This window comes from Ursus americanus, chromosome X, assembly GCF_024610735.1.
Source record: "Ursus americanus isolate L20-20 chromosome X, mUrsAme1.1.p, whole genome shotgun sequence".
NCBI classification, from domain to species: Eukaryota; Metazoa; Chordata; class Mammalia; order Carnivora; family Ursidae; genus Ursus; species Ursus americanus.
In genome coordinates, this window is record NC_142164.1 from 116,783,962 (window position 1) to 116,801,820 (window position 17,859).

Sequence of the window (17,859 nt, forward strand, 5' to 3'; positions counted from 1 at the left end):
AAAAAAGAAAGAAAAAGAGTGAGTCTGAATTGAGCTGTGACATAAGTGTAAAATCCATACATAGATTTCAAAGACCTACTACAAAGGAAATGTAAAATATCTCATCAGTAGTTTTTTATATTAATTACATGTTGAATTGATAATATTTTGGATATATTGGGTTAAATAAAGTATAATAAGATTAGTTTAACTTGTTTCTTTTTTTAAGATTTATTTATTTGAGAGAGAGAGAGCGTGAGTGTGGGTGTGTATGCACACACACAGTGGGGAAGGGCAGAGGGAGAGGAAGAGAGAATCTCAAGCAGACTCTGCACTGAGTGCAGAGCTGGAAGCCAGGCTTGATCTCACAACCCTGAGATCATGACCTGAGCCAAGACCAAGAGTCGGACACTTAACTGACTCTGCTACCCAGGCACCCCAAACTTGTTTCTCTTTGAAATGTAGTTACTAGGAAATTTAAAATCACATGTGTTGCTCACATTGTATTTCTTTTGGAGAGCACTGCTATAAATAGTACTGATTCTTCTCTACTGAGTTCTCACCCGAAATACCGTCCTACACCATTCATTCATTCATTAGCAGAGGTTACTTTTTGTGTGTGAATTTGTATGATGTTTTGGTGGTTTGTTTTCAATCCCCACTATGTGGGAAAGTATGAAAACAATTTTTAATCACTGAAGGAATTGTCTTGAGCAAGTCGGAGGTTTAAGAAAATGGTTTCCTCCAGCAACAGATGGGAACGCCAGGCACAGCAGCCATGCCCAGAGGGGCATCCGAGGGGGAAACAGGCATAGCCAGCTGCTCTCTGTTGGGAGAGGCCCAGACACTGGAGACAAGCACTCAGCATAGACCGAACCTCGTGTTTGTTGATTTATAGTGCTTCCGCTGTCTCTGTCTTATTCTGCGTGTCTCTGCTCTAAGACATGCTATAGGTCCCTCATCATGTGGTTTCTAAGTATCTAGGTCCTCCTCCCCCACGCCCCATTCCACCCACTGGACTCTCCCACCGCTGCTGCCATGGGCTGTAGGCACAGGTGTCCCACACCTCCATGCTGACACATGCCTGCCCTTTTTACCATGCTTTTCCCTTTTCCCAGATGATCTGTTCCCATTTACTCCCCTGTCAAATTCAGGCTGTCCTCAAGACTTAGGTCAGTCATCATTGCCTCGACTTCACAGACAGAGTTAGGGTCAGATAAATCTCCCCAAACTTTACTACTCAGAGTGTGCTCCATGGAATGCCGGCAGCAGCATCACCTGGGAGGTTCACAGAAATGCAGAATTTTCAGCCCCAATGCAGACCTTCTGAATCAAATCTTCATTTGAACAGGATGCCCAGGTGTTTCAGTTGCACATTGAAGTTTGAGCAGCAATGCCCTAGAGCACCAGATACATGTTTAATTATAACACATATTGTGTTATAACCTTTTCTGGAATGATCTGTATCCTCCACTAGGTTGCAGTCTGAGGTTAGAGGCTATCTGCTTTATCTGTGCATTTATAATGCCTAGGAACTTAGTTGTTATTTAACACATGTGCCTAACAAGACAAAAAGACATGGTTTCCAGTGAAAAGGGCTTGGCCTAGATGCAGATTTTGAAGTCAAATGTGCATGCATAGGAAGTAAACTTTTGCAAGTGGCTGGGATTGACCAGGGAAATTATGTACAGTAGCAAGAAAAGAGAGTTCTGATCATAAACGATACCAACATTTAGGAAGAAGATGGTACTGGAACAAAAAGAAGGGGATGCTATTGAAGTAGATGGAGCAGGGATCAGACATATTGAAGCCCAGCCACAGTGACAGTAAGGAGAAATGCTCAAGAAGGAAAGGATGTTCAACAATAGAAAAAGCCTCAGGTCAGTGACATTCAATGATGCTTAAAGTCTTGGGTTTGCAATGAATTGGAAGGCCTCAGACAGCTCATCAGGGCTTTCATTCTAGTTGCATGCGAAGAAGAGTGCTTGTCATGAACCAGAAAGTGAATAGTGGGTGATGGGGTGACACTTGGCAATGTAGGGCATGAGGAATTAGAATCCCAGTTTAAAGGGCAGTGGAGGGTCTAAGCAAGGATTTTTGTAGAAAGCAGAAACACACGTCTTCTGTATTGGATTACAAGCCCTTTACAGCTGTGCCCACATCTTAGTGGTCTTTATTTCCTCAAGATGCCCCTTTGGTAATCCATTATTTGTAGGAACCCACTATCTGTGTTTTAACTTGTAATGGATTGAATGAAAGACCCAGGGAGCCAAAATAAATAGGATTACAGGAAAGAAATCCAAAAACAAGTGAGCAGTTATATGACTCATTCAAAATTAAATAAGAGGCCATTTCAGGGAGATAGCTCCTTTGTGTAACTGGGGCCCAGACTAGGGCGAAGCAAGCAAGGCACTTGCCTCAGGCTCCCCCCTTACCTTTGGCACCCAAAGCACTGCCTCACCCTAGCAAGGCTCTGTGAAGTCCAACTAACTGAAATGGTTTTCTTTGAGGGGACTGGGTTGCATATCATTTGGGACAGTTGACATTTTGCAAGTGTTTCAGAAATTTAGTTCTCTCCTCGTTAGTATTCTACATCCTCTTAGCTCCAAATCGAATATTTATTTCATGCTATCTCATTTCTTTATCATGAGAAGATAAATTTTATGACTGAGAACTTTTTCCAGAAGAAATTAACTACAGAAATAACCAGCAATTTTTAGTACATCTGCATCAGGGAACAAGGCCATGTTATCTCCAATTAACTAACGATGAGCTTCTTTTGTTAAGCCGTGTAATGAGTAATTTAGAGCTTTTAGTCTATCTTGGGAGGATAAAATGTTCCATGATGTGCAGAGTAGGCTTGCTCCTAAGAGACAAATTTAGAAAACTGTTCAATTTCGTGATAAAGGCTATGTTTATACTAGGGGGAAAAAGTTGAATATTTGGAAAATGTGTGCAGCATTGAGATGGAATTTCTTCAGTTGTGTTACATGCTTCGTTTTTCTCTAAACCCCAGTTTAGCTTTGATTACTATAAAAACAAAGCAGCAGGTTACAGAGGTTTTCAAGGAGTTTCAAAACCTGAGGGAAAATATTGTACTGTTTCTGGCAAATATAGGCATTGCTACACTTCTTTGATCATGAGGAGAGAAATAAATCTTGGAAAGGTGTTTTTAGCCATTTCCGAGAACATATTTCCCTGAAAAACATCAACAAAATTCCTATTAAGGAAAGAAGATCATAATGATTTTTTTTCCTCCCTCAAAAAATGTGGCCTTAAGGCCAATGTGGTCACATGGCTTGAAAGTACTTTAGGAAACTAAGATCTCACCTCTTATCTGTTTAAATATTTGAAGGTGTTCCTTTACAACCTAGCCGTACTTTTTTATTTGTATCGTTATGATGTTGTCCTTGATCACTGTTATATAGTCTATGTACAGAAATGGAGGATTCTTCTCAAAGTTTCCAATTATTAGTTTATTCATATGCCAGCAAAGAAGAAGTTGTGCAGAAATGAACGTGAGGGGCAAGAGATTGCTGGGAGGGCATTTGAAAGAGAGCTTGGATAGGAAAACTATAGATTCATGGAGAAAACTGGTTGTGAGTGTTCGCCTGACGGATCCAGCTTTCTGAGGAGATCATGAACATATGTATAAAAGGGATGGGAAAAGAGAAGCAAGGTGGCAAGATAGTGTATGGGCTCTGTCAGGAACTGGAAGGGCCCATTAGCAAACAGCAGTTTGGCCACGTGTTCCACACAGGCAAAACAGGAGTCATGGTCACTGACTTTCTGCTTCTGCAACCTTTAGCACATGCATCAAATGTCAAAGAATAACCTTGCAATTTAATTTACCTGTTGTAATTCCATCTCCCTTTTCTGAATTGGATGAAAAGGCTCACTTACCAAGATAGTAAATAATTTAATGGTGTCAATAGTCTGGTAGTGATACTGTTGGCCAAAAGAGGAAGAGAAGACTATGATTAATGGAAGAGCTGACTCTCAGCAGGAAAGAGATATAGGTGGAGAGAAAAACGGGAGGAAATTTATATAAAGGGGTGATGCAGGGAGAGATTATGAGTGACTGGGAGCAAGCCTGTAGCATCAGGGCAAGTCACAATGGCTGTGGGAGCAGCACAGGAAGCTGAAAAATCAACTTCCATGAGATAAGGAGCTTGAGGGGTCTCCCGGGGGATGATGTGTGGGTGGCTGCAAAGTAAACACTGTCAGTAGACATCACACCTCAGTAGATCCTGAGCTGCATCTCATAAATTACTGTAACATTGATTTCTACATCCTAGTAAAATCTAGATTCCTTCTAGTGGCCCACCACGTTCTCCATGTTCTGGCCCCGTGTAGTAGGCAGACTTTAATTATGGCTCCTGATGATCCCCGTCTCCTGGTAGTCATAGCCTTGTGTCATCCTGACCTTTTGAGTGTGGGTTGTGATGGTTACGTCCCCAAAAATTAGAATACAGCAAAGGTGATGGCATGTCATGTCTCTGGTTGGGTTACAAAAGACTTGGACTCTGTCTTGTTAGAAGGCCCTCCCTTGCTTGCTTAGAGAAAGCTGCCATGGTGGAGAGGCCTGTGTGACGAGGGACTCAGATGGCCTTGCATGAACAGCAGCCAGGTACTGAGGTCCAGATCCACAGCCCTAAGGGAACGGATTCTACCCACAACCTTGTGCAGGTTCTTCCCAATCAAGCCATCAGATGACATCACAGCCCTTGAGATGCTCTGAATCAGAGGATGTAGTTAAGCCATGCTCAGACTCCTGACCACGGAAATGGACATTATAAGTGTATGTTGTTTTAAGTCACTAAAAGTTATGTAATTTGTTACACAGCAGTAGAAAATATTATTTTGTTTATGGTCAGTTTCTCCCCCAACACTAGAATGTAAACTAGCAAAAAAAAAAAAGAAGAAAGAGCATGTGCTTTTTGTCTGTTTTTTCCCCCACCAATGCATTTATCGACCGTATAATCATGCCTGGCACACAGTTATTTGTCCAATGTGCTTGTCATCAAATGAATCAACATGTATTTAGGAATTACATAGTTAAACCATATCCTTTACAAATAAGCTAAAATCATTCATACTTGAGTGAATGTCATCTTTATTAGATTGTATATATATGTACAATATTAGTTTAAACACCTAAATATCAACATATGGATACAAATACACACATACACACACGTATATCACAAATACATGCATATAAGTTGAATGTGAATACAAATGTTTTCACTTTGCGCATGAAAGAACAAGGGCAACAGAGGCATTATTCGAGAACTCAGGTGGCGTTTCACTTCTCATTGTTCTGTTTCACATCATATGGTCTCTGTTTCCAGAGAGTAGCTATGTCTGTGGAAGCCCAATTAGTGGATGTGTAAACTACTTTGCCTTCAAAGGCAGTGCCTTCAAAACACAGGCTGTCCATCTTGATGTTTAAATGCCTTCCCATGAAATACCTCTCTGTGGCATTTCTCCTCTCATTCATCGTATTCTTCAGCTGCAGGATTTCTCTTTGTTTCTTTTTATGATTTCTTTTTTTTTTTATGATTTTTTATTATATTATGTTAGTCACCATACAGTACATCCCCGGTTTTTGATGTAAGGCTCGATGATTCATTAGTTGTGTATAACACCCAGTGCACCATGCAGTATGTGCCCTCCTTACTACCCATCACCGGCCTATCCCATTCCCCCACCCCCCTCCCCTCTGTAGCCCTCAGTTTGTTTCTCATAGTCCATAGTCTCTCATGTTTCATTCCCCCTTCTGATTACCCCCCCTTTCTTTATCCCTTTCTTCCCCTACTGATCATTCTAGCTCTTATGTTCCATAGATGAGAGAAATCATATGATAGTTGTCTTTCTCTGCTTGACTTATTTCACTTAGCATTATCTCTTCCAGTGCCGTCCATGTTGTAGCAAATGTTGAGAACTCGTTCTTTCTGATTGCTGAGTAATATTCCATTGTATATATGGACCACAACTTCTTAATCCAGTCATCTGTTGCAGGGCATCTCGGCTCCTTCCACGATTTAGCTATTGTGGACATTGCTGCTATGAACATTGGGATGCATATGGCACTTCTCTTCACTACGTCTGTATCTTTGGGGTAAACACCCAGTAGTGCAATGGCTGGATCATAGGGTAGCTCAATTTTTAACTTTTTAAGGGACCTCCACACTGTTTTCCAGAGTGGCTGTACCAACTTGCATTCCCACCAACAATGTAGGAGGGATCCCCTTTCTCCACATCCTCTCCAACAATTGTTGTTTCTTGCCTTGTCTATTTTTGCCATTCTAACTGGCGTAAGGTGGTATCTCAGTGTGGTTTTGATTTGAATTTCCTTGATGGCTAATGATTTTGAACATTTTTTCATGTGTCTGTTAGCCATTTGTATGTCTTCATTGGAAAAGTGTCTGTTCATATCTTCTGCCCATTTTTTGATTTGTTTATTTGTTTCTCGTGTATTGAGTTTGAGAAGTTCTTTGTAGATCTTGGATACCAGTACTTTATCTGTAGTGTCATTTGCAAATATCTTCTCCCATTCCGTGGGCTGCCTCTTAGTTTTTCTGACTGTTTCCTTGGCTGTGCAGAAACTTTTAATCTTGATGAAGTCCCATAAATTCATTTTATCTTTTGTTTCTCTTGCCTTTGGGGATGTATCATGAAAAAGGTTGCTTTGGCCGATGTCGTAGAGGTTGTTGCCTATGTTCTCCTCTAGAATTTTGATGGATTCCTGTCTCACATCGAGGTCTTTCATCCATTTGGAGTTTATTTTTGTGTATGGTGTGAGATAGTGGTCAAGTTTCATTCTTTTGCATGTAGCTGTCCAATTTTCTTTTTATGATTTCTATCCCTCTGTTGAACTTCTCATTTTGTTTGTATATTGTTTTCCTGATTTCATTGAATTTTCTGTGCTTTCTTGTAGCTCACTGACCTTCCTAAAACAACTATTTTGAATTCTTTATTGGGCAAACCTCAGACCTCCATTTCTTTGGGGGTCCGTTACTAGAAAATTATTGTGTTCTTTGATGGTGTCATGTTTCCTTGATTTTTCATGTTCCCCAAAGTGTTGCACAGCTGTCTTTACATTTGAAGAAGGATTCACCTCCACCAGTCTTTACTGACTGGCTTTGGAAGAGAAATAGCTTCTATCAGTCCTGCTAGAGATGCTGAGGCTTCCTCAGGCCTTTTCTGTGAATATGCCTACTCCACTTCCTGTTCCTTGACCCTTCTCTTGACCCAGGCTGGGTGCCTACAGCCTGTTCTAGCTCTCTGGGTGGTCCTGAAAGCTCAAGTTTGTGTGCTGTCTTTCAGTGCCACAGAGTTGGGCCAGCTTTCTGTGTGTGCTTATTAGCCTTCTGCAAAGTCTAACTCTGGCCGCTGTCAGGGGTGCACACAGGGAGCTACTGTGATGTGGGTGTGTGGGTGAGGTGTACAGAGCATTAGGGGTACCCATGGGCCAGCTGGGGAGATGGACTCATGAAGTGCCCCAGCAGCTGGCTCATTTGCAGGCTTTCTGATAGCATCTGTGAAGTGGTTAGTAGGCTCTGCATCCCTTCTATGCCCCTTGAGAACCCCAGCCCCTGCTCACCTGGCAGGGGGATAGTGTGATCACAGGAGCCCTGGCTGCTCTTCTGTCATCTGCTCCGTGCCTCCCACTCATGCAGCTCATCACAGTACTCTCGGTGGGGCAAGAACGAGATGGGCCTCTTCGGCAGTGTCCCGCACAGCTGAGGAAGCTGGGTGCTCTCTCACATGCTCTCACTTTCCCCCCTGGGAGAAATCACAGGCCAAGAAGCGCTCCTTTGGGACTGAGGTATGCCACCTTAAAGGATGACGTGGGTAAAGTCAAACTGTCCCTCTTAACCCTCTTCATTGTCTGATCTTGGATCTTTTTTTTTCTTCCAGTGGTGCGCCGGAACTTCTCCGCTGGACTCCCGGACTTCTAAAGGTACTCTCATCTGAAAGATTGTCAGAGTCAGTGTTCCTTCTAGGGAAGGTGGCAGAAAACTCCTATTCTGCCATTTTGCTGACATCGTACTCTCATGTTTTTCTTACCTGCATTTATGAGTTTAGGATTATGATTTTCTATTGACTATTTACACCTGATTTTAGCATGTTTGGGCCAAGGGCTTCTCTTTCCATGTCCTAACCAGGAATTGGCACATTATTTTTCTGTAAAAGGCCAAATAGTACATATTTTCCACTTTGTGGGCCATATGGTTTCTGTCCCAATTACTTAATTGAAACATGAAGGCAGCCACATCTATATAGATGTGAACTCATGGGTGTGGTTGTGTTCCAGTAAAGCTTTATTTACAAAAAGAAGTGGTGGGCTGAATTTGGCCCATGGGCCACAGTCTGCCGACCCTTGCCTCAATCTGTGGCATGTTCCCTGGCCTGATTAGCTCCCTGCCTAACCCCACTCAGGTAGAAGGATGTGTATAAAAGAGCTAAATTACAGCTATTTGCTTTGGGCTGTGGTAATTTACCAGGGAGACTCTTGGGGAAGTATAAAATGCAGACACATTGTGGTTCATATCATGCCTTATGACTTCATAGCTGTAGGACGGTCTGTGCATTCATTAATCCCTCGGTGTGCACATGTTGATGGTAATATTGTTAATCATAGATAGTATTTTCCAGTATGTTTCCTGGTGAAGGAGTGAGGCAGGAGCCAAAGGGATAGGTTTGAAGCTGACTGTGCAATCATCCTAGGAATGGAAATTCAGGGTTGAACAGAAGATGAAGGAAAGAGAGCGTCTGGTGTTTGAAATGACAGATCATGTTGAGCTGATATTCAAATCCCCCGTCATAGCTCTAGCTATCGCTTTTGAAAATCATTGATCAAAACTGTTTGAGGGAAAATGCCATTGTTTCTCTTGCCTTTGTATTCTGTTAATTTCATAGTTCTGGGTCATGCCCTAGAATATCCTTAATCAATATTTGCCTATTTGCAGAGGGTTTCATTTCTTTTTTTTTTTTTTTTTTTTTAAAAGATTTTATTTATTTATTCGACAGAGATAGAGACAGCCAGTGAGAGAGGGAACACAAGCAGGGGGAGTGGGAGAGGAAGAAGCAGGCTCATAGCGGAGGAGCCTGATGTGGGGCTCGATCCCATAACGCCAGGATCACGCCCTGAGCCGAAGGCAGACGCTTAACCGCTGTGCCACCCAGGCGCCCCATAGAGGGTTTCATTTCTTATTCCTCTGTGAGGCTGATTTGAAATGACTCCAGACATCCTGTGACCATCAGCTGCCCATTTTTCTTTTCAACTAGGTAACCTGGCACTGTTTTCAAGCCGTACAACAGGTCAGCTTCCAATTTCTAGCTGTCTCTGGAAGTCTTAATTATTCATTGGCATTTGTGGAATTTGTAGCATGATCTTTAATTATCTTTCCATTATGATGACATGTTAGATGGCTTTGGGGTAATCTTTTCCGAAGAAGTGAATAATTAATTTTCTCCGATTGTGGAGGTACCGACCTGGAGTATGGAAGCTGTATTTGTGTGGTGGAAATCTGGCTTTGCAGCTAGAGGGCTCTCTGTGTTCGAATCTGTAGTTCTGCCTTCATACTGTGATCTTGGCCCCATTGCTTAATCCCTCTGAGAATAAAATCGTGCATGGAAAAAATGGGACGAATAATTCCTTCCTTTTGGGACAGCTTTAAGAGTAGGAACTAATGTAAAAAAAGCTACTCACACAATGCATTGCACAGAATACTTGCTCAATAAATGAAAAGTAGTATTAAAATGAGAAAATATGAGTGGAATTGTAATAAGAAAACATACGTTGTACTACTGGCTGAGTGCTGAAAATTCTTGATATACTTAAACAAAAATGGTGCAGTGTGGCCATTAAATTAAGAATTATTTTGAGGGATCCTGAGTGGTTCGGTTGGTTAAGCAGCCGACTCTTGATGTCAGCTTAGGTCATGATCCCAGAGTCCCAGGATTGAGCTCTGTGTCTGGCTCAGCTGGAGTCTGCTTGAGATTCTGTCTCCCTCTTCCTCTGCCCCCTCCGCTCACTTGCACACTCTCTCTCAAACAAATCAATAAATCTTCCAAAAAAAAAATCACATCAAAAGCAACTTTTTAGTTCATGCTAATGAGACAAAGTGGAGGATAAGGTAGGAGAATATAAATAACTATAATTGTCCATTATTTCTAATTTGCATTAACCAGTCATCAGTTGTCTTTTCAGTAGTGTTGTGCTGACTAATAACAGTAACAAACTTTATTACTTCAGTTCCTTTCTGTGCTCAACTTTGGCCAAGTCCCGAGGAGTAGAGCTCTTGCTCTAAGTGGGACAGGGGGTTCCTGCTAGAATACCCATCTGTCGTTAATAGTTAGCCTTTGAGCACGTGAAAAGCAGGTTCTTTTCCCAACATGTGATGGCAGCTTGCATGGCTTTAAGGTGACTACACAATAGCAGTTATGGGACAAATTACCTAAACTCCCTGAGTTTTAATTGTGTCATCTGTGCAACAAGAAGGTGTGGTTCTTTGGGCCTCTGAAATCTTTCGTCAGCTCTAATATTCTGTAATTCCAAGGCATTTCTACTGCTAGAATCAGAAGCATTGGATTTTTCTCCCCAAATGCCCATTTCAAGACTCAAACCAAATTTCATCCTTGCTGAGACAAGGCCTGGAATATCTGACCTAGTTACCCACCTCCCTGCTGTTATTTCAGCTGATAGCTGCAATTATTCAGATAGTGCAAATTCATCACAAATATTCTTTGACTAAAGTCATGCTAGAATTAATTTCCCAGCCATTTGAGATGGTTTAAAACACTGTAGGCTAGGGTGCATTCATTAAGTACTATAATTGCATTTAGATCAGTCACTATTTGTCTTTCCCCCTATTTTCAATAGAAAACAAAGAGTTCTCTCTCCGCTCTGCCCTTCTTCCTTGTGCCTTCTTTAAAATTTTGGTCTGGCAGCTGCGGAATCCGTATGGCGGCAAGTTTCTGATTCCTGCAGCTGCTGGCTGTGTGCTTCCCAAAGCTCTGGACTATGAACTTAATCCAAGATCTTTGTTGTTTCCATAGCAACCGGGACAGCTACAGGTCCGGCATTTTGGAAAAGGAGAGAGTGGATATGTATGTTACATAATAGATCTGTGTGCTTTTGAAAACATTCATTCTTTTTTTTTTAAGATTTTATTTATTTAGGGGCACCTGGGTAGCGCAGTCAGCTAGACGGCCGATTCTTAGTTTTGGCTGGGGTCGTGATCTCATTGTTGTGAGGTTGAGCCCACATTGGGATTCACACCCAGTGCGGAGTCTGAGATTATTCTCTCTCCCTCTGCCCCTACTGCTTATGCTCCCTCTTTTTCAATCAAATAAGTAAAATCTTTTTAAATAAAAACATAAAAAATAAGTAAATAAAATCTTTATTTATTTGAGGGAGAGAGATAGAGCATGAGTGCAGGGGGAGGGGCAGAAGGGGAGGCAGGGCGAAAATCTCAAGCAGACTCCCCAATAAGCACAGGGCCCAGGTGGGACTCGATCTCTCCACCCTGAGATCATGACCTGTGTCAAAACCAAGAGTTGGATGCTCAACCAACTGAGCCACCCAGGTGTCCCCTGAAAACATTTATTCTGAATTCTGGAAAATCACATAAAATATTAGCATATCAAGAGGACCTGGTTTGGGGAGACAGTCACGGAATCAGTTAATAAATGGGATATTTCCATTCTCTCAAGAATTTCTTTGTAGTATAAGCCACGTTGAACATGAGCAAAGTACACCTGTGAATTTTGTCCAGTTGTATTCTTCTAACGCCCTAGTGTTTAAAGATGGGCTCTATAGTTGTGGAAGATAAAGCATTTTCTACCTACTTCTCACTGATTATTGTGAGTGACCTACTGAAGGCTGTTGAAGCCTTTGTGCCTATCAGTGTTAATGCTTCTTCCTGCATTCTGACTATGGTTTGTGCTAGTATGGAACTTTCTTTCTATTCCTACCTTTGGATTATAAAGAAACAGTCAAAATACTGAGGTTTTCATACCCATTTTCCAGGTCATTTTGTATCAAGTAGACACTATTTAAAAGGTATTTCATATTTAGAGGAAGCTCTCCAGAATTATGATAGAAGTGTTTATGGCAGGAGACTTGATTTGGATCGTACTGAAATTTTCTAGATGTATCCTGTGTGCCAAGCTCTGCCAAGGCCACTGCTTTGTAATCAATCTCCTAACCCTGCCACCCTGTGAAGTAGGCAGGACTGATTGTCAGCTGATGTCTCTTGGCGTGGCTCACTATGGTCTATGGCCAGTGTGAGTTGTTGGTGACCCTTTTCATTGGTTGGTACTCACACAAGGCTGGTAGTTAAATATTTCGAATATCACACTTGGAAAGAGTTGTTAATATCCCTCTCTTTCAGAATCTAAAGAAACATGCAAATTTACAGAAAATACTCTTGCAGAAGGGTTATCTTTTATAAATGACTAAACTATTTAGATTCTCTTTTTAAATTCAGTTAGCTGTGCTGTTTCAGTTATACATTTTTGAGAGCCATATTGCATAAAGAATTTATGTAACTTTTACCTCTATACCCAACATTTAAAGACAAGGGTGTTTCTGTATTTTCACATGAATACAACCCACAGACTACTGGGGAATATATATATTTTTCTCTTTTCTCTTCATTATCATGCGTGGTTACATTTAGAAGCAATTTAAGAAGATTTGTGACAAGACAGGTGAGCAAGATTTTGTGCTATTGATCAAATGTCCATGTGAGGACGTGTTATAATAGTGACAGACAGGTAATCTATACATTCAGACTCATGGAATGTATTCTGTTCTCCAAAGAAATTGGGCCAAGATGTTTGCCACAACCCCATTTGCTGAAAGGCTGAAATGCAAGCTGATGAGTACAGTTAGAGAACATAAATTGATCCTCCGATTTAAAGGAAGAATGGATTCAATTGTCTCATTGAGAACATACGCATTGTGCTTCCATTTATAAATTTAGATTTTGGCTTGATCATTTTATTTTAAAAGCACAATAGGACTTGGAGAGTTCTTGCGAGCCACTTTCTCCATGCCTGACAAGTGGATAAAAATATGTAATAAATCCAATTGCTCTGAGATGGAAAAGAATGTGCAAATCATTAGTATTTTTAGAAAATCATTATACTTTAAACTCCTCACATGCCTTTGTCAAGTGAATACAATTCACAGACGATGTTAAGGCAATTTAAACACAGCAGTTTTTGGTGAAACTATATTTAAGATGGAATCTATAAAAAATGTCCAAAATGGCTAGTTACTTGCTCTCAGATTATAAAACTAGGGTTTATATGCTAAACATAAAATTACCCTAAAACCTTTAACACTAACTTTCAAACCTTCAGCATAGCCTTGTGAAGTGTGGTTGTCATTTAGAATGTGTACAGATCCTTTTCCTGTCTGCCATTTCTCATCGCTGAAGAGCGGGAGATGCAGCCTGGCATTTGAGTCTGGAAATTCACAATTCAGAAAACTCAAGGGGGAAACTCACTTAGAAATAAAATATTCATTTATGTTTTTATTGCTCATTACCTTAAACTGTGCCTTTGATGCATAATGTTAACGTGATGATTAGTGACTCTAGTTAGCCTTTCCTATAAAAGAGGAAGAAAAAAGTAAATTTGTGATGAAGTTTAGCACCAAAGAGAGCTGTATTCTTCACCGTCCCACATTTACTGACTCCCTCAAGTGGGAAGAAACTGAGGAATCAAAGGATACACTTTGGGGAAAAAAGCAATTGCTGAAATGTGTATATGTAGACTTATTTGCATATGTATTTTATTTTGGAATGGGACTATCAGGAAATTATATGCTGCTATAAGTGACCTACAGAGAGCGTTTCTTGTGCGCAATACCCGGTACACCTCGAGGAAGTGGGTGTTAATAGTCGACATGAGGGAAGTAAAGTGTGTTGAAGGATAGGAGTGCATCACAAATGGGTAAAAGGAGGAAGTTAGTGGAAAATTGAGGCCCTCAGTAGCGACATTAGAAAGCACGGTCATAAGGGGACTGAGCGGAGACAGAAGCTGATGTCCTCTGCTGTGGTCACTGGGGAGCCAGGTCTATCAGGAGGGAAAGCAATGGAGGGGGTAAAGCCTGGTCAGAACTCGGACTGCTATCAGTCTATCCTCAGTAAGTCCAGGATGATACGGTCAAGGGCTATTACATGTTCAAGTCTATTGCAAACCCGAAACGCTTTGCTTAGTGGATTTCTGTTTTGGTTTTCCAAAAACGTATTTTGATTCTTTTTTTTTTTTTACTGACAACTCTCAAGGTTTTTCTTTTCTTTTTTTTTTTAATTTTTTTTAAAGATTTTATTTATTTATTCGACAGAGATAGAGACAGCCAGCGAGAGAGGGAACACAAGCAGGGAGAGTGGGAGAGGAAGAAGCAGGCTTCCAGCAGAGGAGCCTGATGTGGGGCTCCATCCCGGAATGCCGGGATCAGGCCATGAGCCGAAGGCAGACGCTTAACAACTGTGCCACCCAGGCGCCCCTCTTTTTTTTTTTTTTTAAATCATTATAAGAACACTTAACATGAGATCTACCCTCCACACATTTTAAGTGCACAGTCCACTATTGTTAACTATAGGCACAATGTGGTAAGGCAGTACTCTAGAACTTACTCATTTTATAGAACTGAAACTCTATGCCCATTGAAAAACAACTGCCCATTTTCCCTCTCCCCCAGGCCCTGCTAGCCCCGATTATTCTACTCACTGCTTCTACGTGTTTGATTACCCTAGGTACCTCTTATAAGCAGAATCATTCAATATTTGTACTTTTGTGAATGGCTTATTTCATTTAGCATAAGGTCCTCCAGGCTTATCTATGTTGTCACAAATGGCAGGATTTCCTTCTTTTTAAAAGGCTGAATAATATTCTGTTGTATGTCTGTATCACATTTTCTTTTTTAAAAAAAGTTTTTATTTATTTACTTATTTATTTGACAGAGAGAGTACAAGCAGGGGGAGCATCAGACACTGAGGGAGAGGGAGAAACAGGCTCCCTGCTGAGCAAGGAGCCTGACGTGGGGCCCGATCCCAGGACCCTGAGATCATGACCTGAGCCAAAGGCAGACGCTTAACCGACTGAACCACCCAAGCGCCCCTCTATCACGTTTTGTTCACTCGTGCATCTATTGGTGGGCATTTAGGTGGTTTCTATATCTTGTCTTCTATATCATGTTGCAGTAAACACGAGAGTGTAGATATCTCTTTGATATCTGGATTTCAGTTCTATTGGATATGTACCCAGAAGTGGGTTTTTTGGATAGAGACTCAGAGTGGGATTGCTAGATTATATGGCAGTTCTTCATAAAAAATTTAACTTCCGTACTGTTTTCCACTGTGGCTGTAGCATTTCACATTTCCATCAACAGTGTACAGGGTTCCCATTTCTCCGCGTCTTTGCCAACACTCGTTATCTTTTGTTTTTTTTTGATAATAGATATCCTAGCAGGTGTGAGGTGGTATCTAACTGTGGTTTTCATTTTTCATTTTCCTGATGCTGTCATATTGAGTACCTTTTCATATTACCTGTTGATAATTTATATGTCTTCTTTGGAGAAATGCCTATCCCAGTTCTTGACCCACTTTAAAATCAGGTTATTTTTTAAAAATAAAAAAAATAAAATTAGGTTTTTAATTCTTGAGTTGTAGGAATTTCTTTTATATTGTAGATATTAATCCCTTATCAAATACTTGGTTTGGAAATATTTTCTCTCAATTCACTAAGTCACCTTTTTACTTTTTTGGTTTTTTCCTTTGCTATGCAGAAGCTTTTTACTTTTATATAGTTCTTCTTGTCTATTTTTGCTTCTGTTGCTTGTGGTTTTCATGTCATATTCAAGAAATCATTGCCTACATATAGTCACTGCATTGTGTACCCGAAACTAATGTAATGTGTGTCAACTATAGTTCAACTAAAAAAAAAAAAAGAAAAGAAAAGAAAAGAAATTATTGCCTAAATCAGGGCCATGAAGTTTTATTCTAGGAGTTTTATAATTTCTGACCTTACATTTAAGTCCTTAATCCATTTTGAGGATGAGTTTTTGTGAGTGGTGTGTGATGGGGATCTAATTTCATTTATTTACATGTGGATGTCCCGTTTTCCCAGCACCATTTTTTGAAGACATCTCTCAAGTTTTTCAAGCAAATATATGGAAGTAATTATAACGCTAAGGTTCTTAGCTCCTGAGTAGACTGGCTGTATTACACTCTCATCATCTGAACGGTGTGCTGGGAAGTGCCTGTTCTCTGGGCACACACACACACATAAATACATCTCACACACGCACAGCACACATACACACTCTCAAGGCAACCTGTCATATATGCTTCTAGCTGCTGGGACAGCCATACAGCATTAGCTCCAAAACCGGAGGCTTTCCTTCTTCCTTGCAGAAGATAAAATTTTTCCCCTCTTTAAAAATATATACTATCATTCATTAAGTCTGAGGGTTCTTCTTTATTCTATAATGGAATAAAGAAGCACACACTCTTTCATTTCTTTGCTGTGCCCTCTGTCCAAAACAGAGAGACACTTTGTTTTGAGGATTTTTATGCTAATAACTTTAGGGATTTAGAAAAATTGATAAAACATTAGAGAATATACTGTTTCCGGTCTCTTTAAATGTCATCAATTCTTGCTTTCTTTGGGGTTTCTTATGATTCCTTTGTTGGAATGCTTAATGGAAATATTCAGCTTTGCAGTTTTATTATTGAGAGGTTACAGTTTCTCAAATGTACTTTTCCTTCTGGCTCTCTTTAGTTATAATTAAAGAATAAATGTATACTGATGAACAAAAGTATCTCAGTATTTCAAATGGGCAATTTATATCTCTGGACCCCAGGCTAGGTCATTCCTTTGTGGTGGTCATTAGGTCATAGTTATTCTGGTTTTCCTCTATTTCTGGGCACTAGGTAGGATTTTGGGCATGGTGATGTGACACAGTTTGGCCAATAAAATTGATTGGAAAAAACATGACTCACTTCTGGGGTATTCAAGCCAGTGCATGATTCATAATGTTCCTCTCCTCTCCTCTCCTCTCCTCTCCTCTCCTCTCCTCTCCTCTCCTCTCCTCTCCTCTCCTCTCCTCTCCTTCCTAAATGATCATAAAGATACCTGCTATTACGGAGTCTCCATCAACCTGGGTCCTCAAGTGACCTTAATGAGTAGAGCCCTCTGTGTTGGTCAGGGCACATGAGTAAATAACAAAGTCTTGTATGTACTCAGTAGAATTTTAGGGTTACTTGTTATTCAGCATAACTTAGTCAACCTGACTGATACATCAGTCTATGGCAACTTTCTGTCCTTGTGGAGAATGCTGTCACATGCCTCTCAGATTCCCTTCAGGACGAAGGCACTCATTTCCACACCTGTTGGGAATGTTGACAGCTCCATCCCTCTCTGGGAAATGTACTTGGTGAGACAAACACTGGCTCAAGTCTTCTGTGCTCCCTGAGAACAGTTTGACAGTTTGGCAGTTTGGCAGTAGAAATGCCTGTCCCCTTATTTCAGTTTAGAACAACTCTAAAGGGCCATTCTAGCTCCAGTTCCCATTGGATCGGTGGAGACCTTGACTAGCTACATCACAGCTCAGGTTTTTGTTACTCTCACCTTCGTAGATCGTTTCTGAGATTGCTCCTGACTTGACTCCTTGCATGCACATTTCCATCTCAGGGTACATCTCCTCAGCACACTGAACTAAGAAAGTACCATATAGGAATCATCAAATTTGGTCATAATTTTCACACTCCCTAATGATGAAAACACTGTGTAAGGAAAGGCTGACTTTACATAATATACTAAATAATCACATTGATCTTATATCAGTTAAGA

General features: G+C 40.7%; 1 long non-coding RNA gene across 1 annotated transcript in view; it reads left to right on the forward strand.

Annotated features, from left to right (window-relative positions):
* Positions 1 to 17,859, forward strand: part of LOC123802749 (uncharacterized) — a 476,053-nt gene that overhangs the window by 218,223 nt on the left and 239,971 nt on the right. Inside the window, exon 4 of the long non-coding RNA XR_006782632.2 lies at positions 7,906 to 7,948. This is a non-coding gene — a long non-coding RNA (uncharacterized LOC123802749). The remainder of the gene's footprint in view (positions 1 to 7,905; positions 7,949 to 17,859) is intronic.